The 19,088-nt window shown below is 41.6% G+C and overlaps 1 pseudogene; it reads right to left on the bottom strand.

The window, feature by feature from the left end:
* Positions 1-15,929: 15,929 nt before the first annotated feature.
* On the bottom strand, positions 15,930-18,717 carry LOC140527227 (glycine--tRNA ligase-like; annotated as a pseudogene).
* Between the last annotated feature and the right edge of the window lie 371 nt (positions 18,718-19,088).

Here is a 19,088-nt window from a genome sequence, read left to right as displayed (position 1 = left end):
TAAATAAGAAGAGGAGCATTGAGTTGGGTTGAAAGGAGGCAAGGGGAAGCTATTGCGGGTCATTCTCTTGAGGTAGAGTAGCAGATAGGTCATGTGGCAAGGGCCAAACTGAGATAATTGTTGGCCAGGAGTCAGTCAGATCAATAATATCTCAGAATGGGCTTCCCATCCCAAGATGTGACATCATCTCATTCTTTCTTTTTCAGCTGAGTTCAGTTAAAAATTGTACAGGGATATATCACCTTCCTGTTACTGTTCCTTTATATTCAATGTCATACAAGGTCTTGTGCAGATAGATTAAAACTACTCTTTTTTTAGTTGGAAGTTTGAGGACATAAAATCATCCTCTAAGGGTTCGTTGAAAATATTCTCAATCCAGTTCCAATAACATATAGGACAACAGGAGGATAGGACAACAACTCATACTGTTCCCAAGTGATTCTTATCTCCTCAGCCAGGTCCCTGGAGTTTGAAACTTTTTCATTTCAAGAAGTTTACAATTTATGTATTTTCGGAGTAGTAAAATCTATTTAAAATGTCACTTCTTAAGTTTTCATCAATCAATATTTTATCTGGGCAGTTGTGGGCAGCAGATCAAGCTGTGAAAATGGTCCAATTCTAGTACAGTTTATTTGTTAGATTCTCTAGGCTATTTTTAAGTCTATGTTTGTGCCATGAGGATTTATGGTCTGTAAATTCGTGGAAGATATCAAGAAGAATTCTGATTTATAATTCTAGATAAAGAGATGTCCTTTTAGGTATTTAGTAGATGTTTAACTCTTTCCCCACCACCACCACCACACTTAATAGTATTTTGTTTTATCCTATTACCTATAAAAACAGTTTTCAACATTCACTTTTACAAGATTTTGAGTTCTAAATTTTTTTCTCCCTCTCTGCCTCCCTCTCACCCCTCCCCAAGATGCCAATCAATCTGATATAGGACGCTAATCTATTAAAACCTAAGCGATGCTTTACATAGTCTCCAAGAGTTCCTTGTATGATCTACATTTATCAATCACAGAGCTGACCTCATAAAGTTAGCCTTTCTCTAGTTTCTTAAAGGAATGACCTCGTCCTGAATTGCCATGCTAAACTCTTCCATTTCTATAAGCAAGTCTCCATGACAACTATTTATTTGATGCTTTTTTATAAACATATGGTTGACTGAAGTCGTGTGAATATTACTCAAGGGAGAAACTTTGGATTCTGCTCTTTGTCATTTCATAGGTTCCATACGGAGGTGAGTTATACTCTGTTACAATGAACAAATCCAGTAGTGTGTACCTCTTATTCAGTGAAGTTGTGTCTGCTTTTTCTGAGATTGTTTTTGTAGTTTTTTTTAAATCCATTTCTCCAGTGCCTAAGAATGTCTGTAAGTTCTTTTCCCACTTTTGGATAAGGAAGCCATGAGTTATTATTTAATATTTATTAATATTGTTTGAACCTAATTTTATATCACTAAAGATGGTTTGCACCCAAAATGCTATCCTGACTTCAGTAACTCTCCAGGAATACTGGAGATGACTTCAAGGAATTTTGGGTTCCTCCAGGTCTTGGATCCACCCAAAATATTGTTTTGGTTCCTCACACCCAGATCTTATTTTGGTTCCACCCAAGCTTGGGGTTTGGGGTTCCCTTATGTTTTGGCTTTGTCCAAATTTTATTGAATGTTTGCACTTGCTGGTATCGATCTCAATCTACTTTGCTTTCAAGTTGCCCTCTTGACAAAACTGCTTAACTCTGTTTTTGTGGTTCATGTGCAAGTACCCTTGACTAACTCCTATATAATGCAATGAGACCAGAGGAGAGGGAGACCTTCCTTCTTTTCTTCTCTTATTGTCTCTCTCTAAAAATGTCCTAATAATTTTTTTAAAAACTATTTCAGCTTTTAGAGTTGGTTCTCACAAACAACAAAATGCTAATCTTTCTTCAATAACCTGAAGATAATGAACTCTCTGTTTAATATTGCATGGATTTTTGTACTTACCAAATCAGTTATAGTTCATTTTACCTTTCCAAAATTGTACATTCTGCTTGGAATTACATAAGCATTTGTAGCATTAAATATCTTCTCCCATTTAATTTAGATTCTAGGATCCAGGTAGGTCTCTTAATGTTTTCAGCCTAAGCCTTCTTCTTGACATCTTTTTGCTTGATCTATCTTGCCTTCAGGAGACCGCAGTATTTGTAGGTACAGCCTTCATCCATTAGTTCAATATGACTTCTGTATTCAAACTTTTGGTCTCTATCTTCCTTTGCATATATTAACAATTGTACTTTTACCAGGTCTAAATGTTATTTGAATATCTTTGGGAAAAGATTCCACGAGATAAAGGAACTGTTGAATTTGGTTTTTGATGGATGACATTTATGTACAGCAAGTGATTAATAAGATATTTTGGTTTAGCCCTTTTAATTTGGAAGTTATCCTTAACTCTTCTTAGGAGAAATGATAATGAACTTAAGGCTAGGCAGAACAAAAATGGATTTAAGCACTCTCCCAGAAAAATGCCGAGATCTATGTGAATTATTTTTCACATTGTTGTGCCAGTAGCATGCTTCAGATACAGAAGGGTTTTTAATGTCCACATCAATAGCTCTAGCATCCACTCTACTTGAGCCTGTTTCATATATTTTCAACATATGAATAAGCTGTGACTATGGAACTGAATCAAAGTCTTGTAATAATTGACAAAGGGAGTATGTATATGTAAATATTATATAGACATATATGTGTGTATATGTATGCACACTCATATACGCATGTGTGTGCATCAAAACACAATCACATATCTGTATGTGTACATAAATATACACAAATGTATGTATGTATGTATGTATGTGTCTGTGCACATGCATGCATTGGGGCAGCTTATTCAATAATCACCTTATGGATAGAGTGGTGGGCCTGGAGTCAGGAAAACCTGAGTTCAAATCTAGCCCCAGATACTAACTATATCACCTTGGGCAAGTCACTTAACCTCTATCTGCCTCAGTTTCCTCAGTTGTAAAATGAGGATAATAATAGCACTTGCCCCATAGGGTTGTTGTGAGAATCACATGAAATAATGTTTGTAAAGCGTATAGGACTTTAATGAATCTTTTCCTTTCCTTTCTTGCTCTTTTATGCCAAGCCGGGCATCATGATGGCCCAATCTGCAACATTGGTCCTGTCTGTTTCTTAGGAGCAGTTCTGTCATCCCGGCTGAAGCGTTAGCCCAGTCTCTGCCATTGCCAAAACCCTCTTGGTAGATGTTTCAGGGCCCCTGCCAGGTTTTCACAGCTATTGTAACAGTTTTAGGCTCACAAATTGCTGTTAGGCATGATCTTGGCTGGCGTTCCCTTATTTTACTATTGTCTCTCCTACACTCTCCCACCCCATGATACGGATGATGGGTTGGGCTTTGAGGGGGTTGCTATTATTATTTTCATTATTAGAGACAGTAGGTAACAGTGGATTCAGTACTAGGCTTGGAGACAGGAGACCTGAGTTCAGATCCAGTCTCAGAAACTTACTAGTTATGTAACCCTGGACAGGTCATTCAACCTCTATTTCCCTCAACTACAAAATAGGGATAACAACAGCCCCTCCTACCCAGAATTGTTGTGAAGATAAAATGAGATAACATTTGAAAAGCACTTAGCACAGTGCTTGGCATGTACTAGGTACTTGATAAATGCTTGTTTCCTTCTTTCCTTATCTTTTTTTCATCTTATATTTGACTGATTTAAGATAGAAATAGTTCTAGAACAGATCACCTGCCTGCTATTTTTCCTTTATACAATGTTTAAAAGAAACTTTGCATAAAATAAGGGTGGATAAGATTATTGCTCTTTGTAACTGAATAAAAGGATTGGGATATAAACTCATCTCCTGTGGGCTCATTACAACCTTCTTAGGGACAATTTAGCAGCCAACAGGTTAATGTGTACTTCATCTTATCTCAATATGACTTTGATTTTTTCTGCTAGGTCTTTACATTTTGAGAACCTTTTATTCTACATAGATTGGAAACTATGAATATTTGGTATAGTGCCATGTATTGTAAATATAGTTATTAAATTTTAAGGGAAAGGAGTCAATGTTATGTCTGTGTAATTGTGGGCCACGGTTTAGTCTATGATCACTCTCTGGTTCCAGTATTTTGTTGGTTCAGTTCTCAAGGATCTTTTAGGGTTTACATTTTTGGTATGGGCATTTGTTATCTGATAATTTGTTATTATTTTTATTATAATTAATAGTAATATATATTTCTATGTTTCAAAAAAATTTCTTTACAAAATCTCTGTGACATGGATAGTGCAAATGTTATTACCCTCATTTTATAAGGAATTTTGTGGAAACTGAGGGTCCCAGAAAAGATGTGACTTGCTTAAATTTACACAGCTAAGATCAGAGATGACACTCCAACCAAGGACTTCTGACTGTGTGTATAATATTTCTTCTACTATACTATGATAACTTACTTTCCTATTATTTAATTAAATTCAGTAAATGTTTATTAAGCATTTACTATGTGTAAGACACCATGCTTGATGCTGGTATACCCTGAAACTCAAAATTCATTTGCATATGACTCTCCTCGTTGGTAGAGCCTGCTTAGTTCCATGCCTACAGAAAGGGCGGAGAGAGATCCTGGTCTTCTGGCTTCCAGTTTCAAAAAAGAAGATATGTGGTTCCAGATCCTCTTCAGATTTCTGAAGGGAGAGAAAGATACTAGGAAGAAACCAATGTCATGTTCCTGTCCTCAGCTTATTATACTGGAGACTTTGAGGAATTTCCCTCTTGGGTAAGATCAAGAAATCTCGCTTGATTGAGCTGTTATCTTACTCTCACAGAGAGAGAGCTCATTTACTTGGTATTTTTTGGTATATTTTCATCTGTATATCTTCTTTTTAAAATCGTATTTTTTTGGTTACATTTTGAGTTTCAAGCTGTCTTTTCTCCTTCCTAAATCCCACACTAGAGAAGGCCAACATTTGATATAGATATATGTGAAGCCATACTATACATACTTCCATATATTAGTTCTTTCTCTGAGAGTAGATAGCATCTTCATTCATAGGTCCTTTGTAGCTGATTTGAATATTCATATTACTCAGAATAGCTTAGTCATTCTCAGTTACTCTTAGAATACCATTGCTATTACTGTATACAACATTCTCCTGATCCGCTCACTTCACCATTCATTATTTAGTGCATGTCTTTCCATGTTTTTCTCTTGCTCAAATGAGGAGCCGGCTGATTTTGGAAAAACCTGAAAAGACTTACATGAACTGATACAAAGTGAAGTGAACAGTATCCGGAAAATATTATACACAATAACAGCAATAGTTTATGATGATCAGTTGTGAAGATAATTCTAAGAACTCATCATGAAAAATTCTATCCACATACAGAGAAAGAAATGATAGAGGCTGAATACAGATCAAAGCAGACTATTTTTATTTTTTCATGGTTTTTTTTCTTTTGGTCTGTATCTTCTTTCATGACATGCCTAATATAGAAATTTATTTTGTATGACTGCACATGTACAAACTATATCAAATCACTTACCATCTCAAGAAGAGAAGGGAAGGAGGGAGAGAGAATGTAAAACACAAAATTTTAAATAATAAATATTAAAAATTATCTTTATGTGTAGTTGGAGGAAAATAAAATATTTAAAAAATAATACCAGTCTATTCATTTCTTAAATCATAGTAATATTCCATCAAAATCATGTACCATATTTTATTCAGGCATTCCCCAATTGATGGATATTCCCTCAATTTCCAGTTCTTTGACACCACAAAGAGAGTTGCTATAAATACTTTAGAACATATAGGCTCTTTTCCTTTTTCCCTGTTCAACTTGGGAAATTGACCTAAGAGTGGTATTGCTGGGTCAAAAGGCATATACAGTTTTACAACTCTTTAGGCATAATTACAGATTGCTCTCTAAAATGGTTGGATCAGTTCACAGTTTCACCAACAGTGTATTAGTGTCCCAATTTTTCCATATCCCCTCCAACATTTGATATTTTCTCCTCCTATTATTTTAACCAGTCCGATAGGTGTGAGTTAGGTGTATCCCACATATAGCTTCTCTGATTTGTATTTGCTATCAGTTTGAATAAACAGTATGTTTGCTATGTTCAATGTGTAAGTGACCCTTGATGAGGAGGGAGCCAAGTGTTGGATGTATAGCTTGAGGCACTCCTTCCTAGTTAAGAGGTAGCAATCAGGGACTCAGCTTGGACATAAACATTAGATAACATATACATATATTTATATTCAAATATACATACACACACACACATATATGGAGAGAGAGAGAGCAATGTTTCAGAGAAAAAGAAATATAATTGCAGCCTTGCACTCTTTCTCCGAGGAGAATAGAGTGGTCAGCCTCTCCTTCCGGACTCCTGCTTCCCTTCCTGGTAAAAATCAGTTTCCCTTAGAAAAGGGTGGGTAGCAGAGACTCTAACCACATCTAGACAGACCCATGAGAACACACATAGCCTACATGGACAATAACACACACACACACACACACACATACTCCACTATATTGGTAACACAAAGGTAGTTAGGACCTAGGCTCTGCTCTCAAACAGTTTACAATTTGTGGGCAGGGGGTAAGGGGGATGGACAAGTGCATCAATTGGTATTATACAAGGGAGAGTGAGAAAAGGGTGAGATTAACTTCCAATAGATAGAGGTAGGAGTCAGCAGGGAGTCCATCCCAGGCTTGGGGGGGTGGTGACATTAGCAAAGACATGGAGATGAGATAGCACACAACAAGCACCGGTGACCGAGAATTATACAGGGAGGTTAAAACACAGAATGTGTGAAGGGGAATAATGAGATAAGGCTGGAGAGGTAGATTGGAGGCAGACCTTAGAAGACTTTGAATGCCAATGTCCGTCACTTCTACTTTGCATAAGTAGGTAATAGAGAACCACAGAAAAGAGAATGATATAATTGTAGTGCTTTACTAAGACGATTATTTTAGTCATGGTGTGAAAGACAAATTTGAGAGGGTATAGGCAGGAAGACCTACCAGTTAGGAGAATGTTATAAGGCTAGGTGAGAAAAGATAAGGTCCTGAAATAGAGTGGTGTCCATGGAAATGAAGGGGTCAGGGTGGAGTGGGAAGATATCGCAGAAATAGAAGCAATAAGATTTGGCATGGTGGCACAGGAGAGGAGAATCAACAATGGCTCCATGGTGGTGTCATTACAAGACACAGACAAGTTGAGAGAAGGACCAGTTCTAAAGGGAAAGAAGATAATCTAGTTTTAGACATGAATTTCAAGTTTCAATGGGCCATCCCAGTGGATGGCAGTCAACGGAAATATTGGGACTAGAATTCTGGGGAGATCTTAGGGTAGCCTTTCAGGCAAACCTGACCTCTGCCTCCAGGTGAGCTATTAAGAGAAAAGTGATGGGGCCAGTTTGGTGGTAGTGGAGGGAGTGGGGAAGAGACAAGAGGCATCACATCCAATGATGTGAGGGACTGGGAAAGAATAAATACAGGGCAGGACAAGAAGACCCCGGGGTAGAAGTGATTCTACCCAGTCTCCTTGTTTGCATCTTGGGGCCTCTTGGTGGCATTCTGAGTAACAGAAAGGAGCAAAAAAAAGCTACTGGGTACCTGTGAGAAGTAAAGAGCACAGAGAGGGAAGTGTGAAATGGGAGGCATGAGAGAAAATCCTTACAATTTTGCTGGCGGCTGATCCCATCAAGGAGGAGCCAAGGAAAGCAGCTTCCCATTACCCAGTAGATACCTTTTCTCTCTCTCCTGGTGGAATCCCTTCACTTGTTATTGCCCTCCCTCCTGAAGTTAATTTTCATATTTTTATATTTATTTTCTATGGACATGTTATATCCCAATCCCCAGTAGAATAAAAAATTCTTAAGAACAGATACTGTTTTGTTTTTGTCTTTGTATTCCCAAGGTCTGACCACAGGGCTGGTATATGATAGGCACTTAATAAATGCCTATTGAATGAATGAATGTTTTCTCCTTCCCTCCTTTTTTCTTTTTTTTCTGATCTCTCATCCCTTCATTTCCCAGAGCTACATTTAGTCTCATGAGAATCACATGATCATTACCTCTCTTCTTCCAGTCCTAGCCACCCTTTCTCCTCCCCCTTGAGTAGTCTATTGAAGTAGCAGGAAGTCATAGAAAGATGTTCAGGCAAAGACACAGGATACCTGAGTCTGAGTCCCAATTCTACTAATAACTAACTCGAGACACTACCTCCTCACCATCTATAAAATAGAGATGATAGGCTAAGTGATCTCTGAAGTCTATCCCAGATCTAACATTCTATGCATTGTATTCTCAAGGACATCCTAGAACTAATATTTGATGATCTCTAAATTGGAATGCACTAATTCCTTGGCTCTGGAGGATCAGCAGAAGTTCAGGAGTCACTGACATCCCCACAGAGACCCAGCCTCTTCCCCTGAAGTTTTTCCTTGGCCTTTCCCTCCCTTCTAAATTCACTGCATTGTTGATGCCAGAGCTCAGGAAATAGCCCCCTGGCACCCAGATCTAACAGGCTTCTGCATTGACCTCCCCAGAGAAAGCTTCATTGCTTGAAACATTTAAAAATTGGCCCTGGGCTGAGATTGAGAGAACATACCACAGGAAACAGGATAGTCCTGGCCAAAGGGTCTGGCTGAGGTGGGTCTTTGAGCACATCCCCTGTGTGGGTTGCTGACCAGCAGCCATGCACGCATGTGACTTCCCATGCCAGGGAGAGCTTGGTGTTCCCAGCTGTGCTGAATTCTCCCTGCCTCTGGCCAGCTAGGCTTTGCACGAGTAGAGCATTAATGCAAGGACTATGCCAAGGATGTGGCCACTGTAGCTGTGGCCACAGGTCAAGCGTGTGCATGGTGGGCAGAGAGGTGGCAGAAAGGGTGAGCCTGCTGGAGAACCACTCTAGAACTGGCATCTTTGAAAAGTGCTTCACTGATCTCTTTAGGAACTGAAAGAAAAGGGGCTGTAATGAGAGTCAAGACTCATTTGCTGTGTGACCTTGAGCAGACTGCCTTCCTTCTTTGAGATTCCTTTTCCTATCTGTAAAATGAGAACGATTCAAATGGATGAACTCTATAGTCCCTTTGAGTTCAGACATTTTAAGATCCTATGATTAGTCAGCAGCTCAGATCAAAGTCTTATACTAGATACTGTAGAACTCCTGAGTAACATTGGGAGTTTTGGGGCTGGGTATGAGATAAGATTACAGCCTCTGTTCTTCTCTGGGCTCCTATCTTCCTATGAGGCTTACTCAAGTATTCATTAGATGTCAAGATCAAGGTCCAGAAAGATGCCCCCTGTGGACTTGATGGAATATCCATAATCGGTCAAAACAGGAATGACATCTGCCCCTTGGGATGTGAAAAGATGCAAGGCAGAGACTTCAACTTTGGGGTATATGGAGTGGTGAATGATTGTTCCTTACTGCTGATGGGAATCATAAGTATGTGTAATATACATGTAGTCAAAACAAGGATGGTGCAATGGGCCTTTATTCCCAGGTACTCACATGGGAGGATGCTTCCTCCACATGGTGGTACTCGGGCCCACCTGTATCTAATGATCCTCCACGGCCAATCAACATGCGGCTCAACCAGCCTTTCTTATCTCAATCTGTCCTGCCACTCTCAGAGGTCCCCATCTGCTGCCTCCTCTAGGGGTCTGGGTTTGAAGAGGTCAGGAACCATTAACTGAATCACTGAAGGCATTGACTGGACTTTCTGGAGGGAAGGGGGAACTCCTCTTCTTTAATGAGTGAACTGTCTTCTATGCCACTACTCACCTCAAATAAATTCATCTGGCCTCAAGAATTCCTAATTATGACTGAATATAAGTGACCATTTCCCTAGCTAGTGGTTGTGAGCTCTGGTTTGTCCATCTAAAACTGGGGAAGGGGGTGAAGTCTTGCAAATATGACTTGAGACAGAGCAAAGCAGTTGAAAAAGCACTGGGTTTTGAGTAAGAATCCCTATGTACAAATTCTGGTTTTGCTCTTCTAAGCCCTGTGTTCTTGTTCCATGATGTGTTATGGTGGAACCGTCTCAAAGAATTCAGTCAGACCTCTAATCCAAGTATAGGCATTTATTGAGACTGGTGCTTCTCATGAAGTGGACTAACTTCCAAGAGGAACCAACAGCTTTAGTGAAAGTAAGATGGGTTTTTATAGGGTAAAGATGCAATTAACAGAAATTATGAATATTAAAAAGGCAGGAAGGGTTTGTTAAGGGATTAGGTAATAGGGGAGGGGTCCCATCAGTGGAACTGTGCATGCAATTATCCACAATGCATGTGGAAAAACCCATGGGGGAGATAATGATATTATAATAAACCTCTCTATGTCATAAACTCACCTAAAGGGCGGTTTTTGCTATTACGGTGCAGGTGCCTACTAAGAGAAAGTCTCTTCTATTGTTTTGGGGGTCCACATCCTGCTCAGGCATCCTGGTGGTGCTGTTTTCTGATTGGCTAACTATTGTGTTCCTGTCTGAGACTAGATGGATGTGGTTGTGGTTGAATGCATGGACAAACCTTCTGTTTCCATGGGAAATATGAAGAATGGGTCTGGGGGCAGTGGCTAGCTATTTGCAATGGCTGGGATCCCATCACATGGATGTGCCTGCTGTTCTGTGAGAAATGTGAGTTCATAGACACACCTGTTGTTCTGATGAGCGGTGAGGTATATATGAGGAAGTTAGAATATTGAGATGGGGGAGGAAGACAGTGACTAGGGAGGGGCAGTGATTATATTGAGTCCAGTAGTCCTGTGGTATAGTTAAAGCCAGACCTTGTGGTGAAGTCAGGACATGCCTGCTCTTCAGTAGGGCCCATAAGGAAGTCAGAATATTGGGGCTGGGGACAGTTTTGTTAGGATTCTGTCACTCAGATACAACAAAGGAGATGATCGGTCAATCAGGATAGATGGGTGAGCCCAAAGGAAATCATGGGACTCTTTCCATAGAACTAAGCAAAGGTTCATCAGGAGAGAATCAGGAAGGAAGGGGGAAATATATATGTCTAGGAATTGTTCAAGAGGGAGGCTAACTACAGTAGGCAGGTCCAGCATGGCAGGAAGTAAAGGAAATGAATAGAAGGAGCAGTTCATCTCAACAAACATCTATGAAGTCCCTACTATGTGCAAAGTACTAGCTGCTGTGGAGACAGTTTGCTTTCTCTTTTGCCTGTTTGCCAGTGGTGCCATCTTGGATGTCAAGAGAATAGGGATTGTTTCAGAATTTGTATTTGTGGTCCTAGCACTCAGCACATTGTATGCACACCTGTCATGTGCAAGCATTAATAAATGCTTGTTCATTGACTGATTGATGCTGTGACACACAGCTTGGTCATCTACAAGTCATGTTGCCTGTTCTCCAGCCTCCTCTTGCTAGAACCCTGATCCTGGGACTTTGGTCTCTGAGCTTTCACTTTAACTTACCCATCTTGTAAGCAACTTAACTTACCTGGGTCATTTCCCAAAGACCTTTAAGCCATGTCACTATATCCTCTGCTATGTACAGTTCCCTCTCCTATCCCCCTTCCCAACTCTTGCTCCTCAGTAAGAGTCATCTCCTTCTATTGGAACATAAGCACTTTGAGGGTACTTGGTCTTTCCTGCTTGTATTTGTATCCTCAGTGTTAAGCATGGTGCCTGTTCCATAGTAGGTGCTTAATAACTACTTCCTCATTCTTTCTTTCCATCAAGTTATTCCTTCTGATTCATGCTGTTGCAACTGTAAGCTGGAAGCAGCTGGCATCATCACCTCTCAGTCTAGGAACCTTAGAGGAAGAAGGAGGGTGATGTCCATATCAAGTTCAATAGAGGCAAGGAACTGGAGTACTATGAGAGCATCCCAGTGATCCTAGGATCCCAAGAATGGGAGAGATGTCCAAGGGGAAGGGAAAGGAGTGAGGGGAGTGGGGGAGAAAGGGAAGGAAAGAGAACCCCTCTCAAGTGGACAGCCAGTAGTGGAAATGTTAAAGAAAACTCATAGGGAGACAGTATCTGACTGGTGTCATTTCCTGAAGTCTTCCTATTCATTTAGAAGAAGGATTAAATTTGGTCTGCTTGTCTACAGATAAGAGAAGCTATAGAAAACAGATTTCCTCTCTGGTTAATGAACCTTGCCATAATCATTAGCCCATGAATAATAGGATGTCTTGAATGGTTGTTAGCTTCCTACCTCTGGAAGTCTTCAAGTGGAGACTGACTATCCATTGATTGAAGAGGATATAGACGAGATTTAAATTTCAGGCAGGGCTGGATCTAATCGCCTCCAAGGGTCCTTCCAACTCTAAGATGTTATGATTCTATCAGGCTGTCTCCCAACTTGGATCAAATCAAAGAGCTGTACTTGAGGACCACGAGGGCCATGTGTGACCCCGAGGCCTTAAGGCCACAAATCACCATTCCTGTCCTAGTGTGGCAGTTTGGGGTGTTGTCAACACTGAAAAGTAAGGGGGGGGGGCCGCCTCAAAAGAATTCAACCAGTCAAACCTTCTTTCAGTCAAAGTAGCCAGGTTTATTTGTACCACCAGTATGGTGGGCAGATTCCTAGTAAATCTGTAACTTAACTGATACTTTTATACAGAAAAAGTGGAAAGGGGTCAATGAAAAGACCTTGACTAGATTAAAGAGTGGTAAGTAGCCTGGGGTGGACCAGGTGCAGGCAGTAAAAGGAATTAAATGGTTGGAGAGTCACAGTGGAAGGGTTGGGATTGGCCAGATGCCTTGGGCAAAACACCAGGGACTGGGTTGTTGAAATGTATGGGAAAATTTAGCATCCAGGTCCCATCACCCCATCACTAGGATCTATAAGTCTTTAAGGGACCAAAAAGGTTTCTGACCACAACCTGAGCAAGGAATTTCAGCGGCTCTACACTGAGTTTGTAGTTAATGAACCTGGATTTCATCTGGTCCTACAACTTACTTTAATGTGGCCCTTGGATAAGATATTTAACAGCACTGGGCCTCAGTTTCCTCATCTGTAAAATAAGGAGGTCAAACTAGGTTATCTTTTTTTTGAGAGGTAGAAATGTTCAAGGGCATCACATTCATCTCAATGTTGAATCATATGAAAACAAGACCAGAAACATTCAGCTTTTCTGAAAACTTGGGCTAAGGTCAATAGTCCCCCTTCTTGCTAAAAACCCTTTTCTGCTCTTCTCCACACACCAAAAGGCTGCTTGGTGAAGTTTCCTGCTGTGGCTTGGACTCAAAACATTTTTAGAACTGATTTTGCAAACTTTAAAAAAAATTATTACAGGGACCATAGATTAGGAAAGGTGATTTCCTTTATCACGGAATTTAAAAATACAAACACCAAAGAGAGCCAAATGTGATTGGCTAGTTTCCCAGAAGTGCCTCTTCAAGAGACTACGAAGTTGAAAACATGGATAGGAGAGGGATGGTGACAATTCCTAAACAAAAGCCCCTCCCACTCCACCCCTACTACCCCCACTCCATTACTGGACAGCCCATGGCTCCTGGTCTCAGCTTTTTCAAACAAAGGGGCTCTTTTGCAAAGGAATGAGAACTGGAGTGGGGGCGCTCTTTGGCAATTTTAAATGATACTTTCTCTAGTAAAACTCAATTCCATTCCATTCACATTGGTTTAAGTTCCAAGTTACAATTTTCCCAGACACTTATTCTGCCACCCTGAATGGAGAGATGATAAGTCTTAGGAAACTCAGCTTCTAGGTTGGTAAGGGGAAAAGTATGCATGGATTTATTTTAATTCTTTATCCCATAAAGATTTTAAAAATTCCTTTCACAAAGATCAAAGAAACCTCTGAGAGTGCTTAACATCAGCCAAGGTATTTAGAGACACAAAATTATTTAAGGATGTTTTATCTTTTAGGAGAAAATTGTTCTATTTCCTTTCTTGATTTAAGTAAGATGCCAGTCTCACAGCACTCTTCCCACTCCAAACAAAACAAAACAAAAACCTTAGCTGTTGTGAAAACATGGCCCACTAGAGCTTAGTTAAGTCCTAGTGCAGACCAGGCTGGACCATGTCCTTGCCTGATCCAAGACAGGTTGTGAGGCATCAAATCATTGTACCCACTCACTAGTCTTAAGCATGTCCCCAGGAACCAGGGGCAAGTAGTTTCTTTTCTTAGCATTTGAGCAGTAAGTACCCCAGGGACATAAGCAAGACACATCTGAGCCTCAGTTTAGCCTGACCCATTCCTCAATACATACATACAAGTCATTTAAAAGGCAGTTTGCCAAGTATCCAATTGCCCACAGAGCAAGTTGGCCTGAATAACAAATGTGTAAGTTGAGGTAGAAAGTTACAGAAGCACTCCCTACTTCTCAGTTTACAATTCAGTCAACATTCAGTGGACTGAATCTGCTATACAGACCTAGGACCACCAACTAACAGGCATACTCTCCAGGTCCCTGCCCTCCAAGGTCACAAAGAAGGGCAGAGAAGGCAGAACCCAAGCTGGGCAGCTGACTGAGATCAGGCCTGTTGGCCTTGCCTATGAAAAGTCGAGAGGTGTCATCATACTTCTCTTCCTAAGCAGCAGAGTCCAGAACAGTTGACATTTTCTCCAATCGTGAGCCTGTGACAATTCCTAAACAAGAGCCCCCCTACTCCCACTCCCCACACACATACAAGTAGCAGAGATAGGCTGAGGCTCCTGGTCTCAGATTTTCCAAATGAAGGAGAGACCCCCAATAAAGCCTGTCTCCTAACAGGTGTGGGTTAAGGACAGTCCCCACTAACTGAAAACTCAGACCTTTAGAGAGTTCTGTCCTTATGACTGTGATTTAGTGCATAACTCAGGAAACAATGGAGAGCCAAGTTCCCATGAGAGCTGTCTTGCCAGATGAAGTTTCTACAGACTCAAGAGAGTTCTAAGATCATAAGCATTCACCAAACCATAATCACAAAACTTCAGAGCTATGTGGGACCTTGGGGGTCACCTAATGTGAGCCCCTGATTTTATGGAGAGAAAGGCCTATAGCTGAAGAAATCATGGGAATTTCCCAAGGCCTCATGGTTGTGTTTCAAATGCTATGCAGTGGAACGAATCAAAACAAGAAGCAAATCCCTATGGTTCCTATTGGTCATGCCACAAAGAAGAAGCACATCTTTATCTGTCCCAGATAATGGAGTCAAATGATAAAATTATGCAGGATACTTTCAGGGAAGATAAGATAGAAGAAAGCTATTCCCCAAGCTAGGCCAGAAATCATCAGACTGACAAGGGAAGAAAGTGGTGAGGCAGAAGGCCACTCTCTGACAGCACTAAGTGGGAGAACAGCAGGGGGTGCAGCAGGAGACAAAGGGATGACTTTGCTTCATGTCCAGGCCACATGGACTAGGCTAGAGAATAGGGAAGTAAATTATACCAGGAATCTGGTGAGTGAGCACAGGAGCTTGGGAATTATTCACACACCCTACCTCCCCACTTCAGTCTCTGCCTGGTCACAACCAACCTGCCTCTGGGGCCATCCTTCCCACTTCCAGAAAAAGGGCAGAACAGCAACTTGGATCGAGAGAGTTTCCCTGATATAGAGGTCTGGAGAAGTAGATAAGATCTTTGAGGGAAAATGCAGGAACAAGAAACCTGTGCCCATGTTGGCACCAGGGGCAGCAGCAGGTCACAGCAGAGGAGTCACACTGTCTGCCCAGAGGCTCAAAGGCTGTCTTGGGGAAACAATAGTTTTCCAATAATTTGGACAGTTTTTATAAATAGAGACACCCTCACACAATCAGTTTAATGTAAGCTCTATATTTAACACAACCCCCAAGTCCCTGGAATCAGCCCCCAAACTGGCTGTCTCCCTCACCCCTACACCTTCAACTTTTGATCCTACAAGAGAAGGCACACCTTTCCGGTTGGGCCACATTGAATCCATGGCCTTTGCAGGCAGTTCCCAGAAGCAAGGCTAGACATGTGGAGCTCTGTAGAGACACAGGTAAATAAAGGCAGCCTCCCTTGTTCCCATCTTTAACTTCAGTCATCATTGGCATCTGGGGGTGAGACCACAGTCCCATTCTAGTACAGACAGCATGTTGTTCACACCAAAGGAGATGCTGCTTGAGTCCTTCATCCTCAGTCGTCTTCTTCTTGCCAGTTTTCTTCTCCTAAAACAGAAATTACCTTCTCCCACACAGGCCTACGTTGTGGTGGCAGTGACTAAACTGTAGGTTACCTTGGGAGGATCAGTGATCTCAGCATGGACCTGGCATATTGAGTCCCAGTCTTTCAGTGTAGCCATTTAAGGAGTCTTGTGTATGGTATCAAAGTCAATGGTGATCCCAAATACGATCCCAATCTCATCTGTCCTGGCAGAGAACTTACCAGTGGAGCCAGAAGAGTCATCTACCTTGTGGGATATGCCATTTCTGGTCAGGGCTTCAGGTAACTCCTGGACAAATGGCACAAATTCCTGGCTCTGGCTCAATGGGAGGACAGAACATTTGTATAGAGAAACTATGGCAGGAAAGCTGAAAAATTTTCTCTGTTCATCTCCTCTCAGACACAGACCATGAGCTTAAATACCATATATGTGATCCTACGAAGACCAAAGGAGGGTTCAATGACCTTCGGAACAATCTCTTCAACATGGAGTGTCTTCTAGAATCTATGCATGATTAATGTGTCCTTTGTCAACGGGAATGTTTTTCCTTCATTTTCAATTGTGAATTTCCCTTTCTCAATGAACAGATTCTCCCACTCTGTAACATAGAACTCAGCACAGGCAACTGAATAATCCATTACCAACCTGGCATCCTTCTTATAGGCCTTACCAATCATTGTCTTGCTTGATTCAAACTCAACCACATTAACTATTCTGGGCTCCTTGAGCATTTTCTCTGCCACAAACAGGACTTTGGTGGCTCCTGAATAACAGGAGAAGTCATACCAGGAACCATCACCACATCCAACAATCTCAATCCAGCCGTGAGACATTATTGACTTTGCTTCTCAGCAGTGGAATGGGCCATCTCATTGTCTATATACTACCAGAAGCAAAGCTTCTCTGGGGATACCCTGACTTTGGTGAGGCAGAGGTAGATTCTAACAATGAAATCCCCTGACACACATCACACCCTACTCCACCACATCCTCAAAGCTCATGCTGTGCATAGACTGTTCACTGACCTGGGATCTTGCTGAATACATGTTGATGTTGAGGTCCCCTGTGTTGTCAGACTTAGGGTGGTGTTTTTCACTGAGGTCAACAAAGTAGTTGATCTCTGTCTTAGTGAATTGTCTGACTAATCAGTCCTGATCTAGGGGAGATCTCATTCAGGAAGGAATTTTGAATCTAAGTAGCAGCAAAAGACAACTTTCCCTGCTTGAATTCCAAAAGAAATTTGAAATTGAGGAAGATTCCCTGTCCATTCTCTGACCTCAAGTAATCAGGCACGTTCCCTCCAGGCCCAATGAAGGTTTTGAACATTAAGTTGAATGACACTGGGAAGGGATATGTCATTTCTAATCATGGGAGACTTAAACTTTGTAGCTCATAAAGAGGTCTGCAAGTTTTTCCTTTCCTGTCCAGTTGGATCAATACACTTTCCATCTCAGACTTTTTCTCCCAGCCAACCATTTCTTATCAGATATCACTTACCACAAGTGAGCTTTCAAGAGATAATCAGCATGAAAACATTCTCCACTTCTCACATTTTCACCATGAAGTCAGCAAGTTTATTGTCTTGAGAACAGGCTGTGGGGTGAGTATAGTACAGTCATTTTCTAGGATCTACTCTTCTTGGAAAAGGTGATGCTAACAGAGCCGGATGACATTATTTTTTTCTCTTTCTCCCTCCCTCCATGTCCTCCCCCCTCCCCAAGACACCAAGCAAACTGATATAGGCTATACATGTGCAATCATATTAAACATATTTGTACATTAATTGTGTTGTGAAAGAAGGCTCAGAAGAAAAGAGAAAAGCCATGAGAAAGAAAAAAACAATGAAAGAGAAAATAGTATACTTGGATCTGCATTCAGACTCCACAGTTCTTTCTCTGGAAGTGGATGGCATTTTCTTGGATGACATTATTCTTCAGGGCATATCCCATAGGCCCCTGGTTATACAGGCCAATGTTGCTGTTTGTCCCTTCTCAAAGAAGACCAAGACCTCGGGGAAGTTGTGCCATGACATGCAAGTGAATTGGATTTAAGTGAGGCAGGGCTGTGCCAAGTCACCAGCCTCACTTTATCCTCCAGAGTCATCTGGGCCCAGTGACCAGATACAGATCAGGAGGGCTGGAGATGGCCTAGGATGCAGAGGGACCCCTCCATAAGTTGCAAAGACTTGGTCCTAAAAGAACCTCCATTTGAGGGTGTCTTCTATTTTAACTTAGTCAGTGATGTCATCTTTGGGCTACAAGGCCAACTCCTTGGCCTCCAAAATCCTCTTCTGTGTGTTGTACTCAGGTACATCTATGTGGATATTTACCTGGGGGCCTTTGTCTTTTTTCACTTTCTCACCAGATCCCCTGTTGCCACATGGCTAAGGGGAGAGTGCCCAGCTCAGCTTCAGTCTGGGCCTGGGTTCCATCCATGCTGCAGCCAGCATCAGAAGGCTTCAGAGGAGGAGAAGGAGAGGATGGTGGGAGCAGGTCCTGCAGCTTGAAGTTTGAGGTCTGGGCCAGAGGCTGCACTCACCTCAGGGTCAGCAGACCAGGTAATGCATCAAGTAAGCAAGAATCCAAAGGTGCAGAGAGGGTTCACAGAATGAGGCAAGAAAGCACGTGTCAAAGCATGTGTCAGCAGGTCTGGCTGATTAAATAGATGCAACATGTGCGGATCCATCCTGCCCCGCCCTGCCTGCCTCTGTAGGTTATCTCTTAAGGTCCATTCTAACCCAAAGTCCTATGCACTTTTATGCTGGTACCATCTGAAAGTACCTATTCTGAGCTATTAGACATCTCCAGAACACAGGGTAAAGGATCTAATCCTTCACGAATGAGGCATTCCAGGAAACAGCCTCTCCCTTTCCCCAGCCCTTGGCAGGACAGAGTGGGCACTGAGTCACAATTCTCCTCAGTGTGGGCCTGGTGCTCATGTGAGCCTCTAGTCTGGCCA

This window comes from Notamacropus eugenii, chromosome 1 (assembly GCF_028372415.1).
Source record: "Notamacropus eugenii isolate mMacEug1 chromosome 1, mMacEug1.pri_v2, whole genome shotgun sequence".
NCBI classification, from domain to species: Eukaryota; Metazoa; Chordata; class Mammalia; order Diprotodontia; family Macropodidae; genus Notamacropus; species Notamacropus eugenii.
The sequence above is the reverse complement of the archived record's forward strand: the minus strand, read 5'-3'. Positions and strand labels throughout refer to the sequence as shown.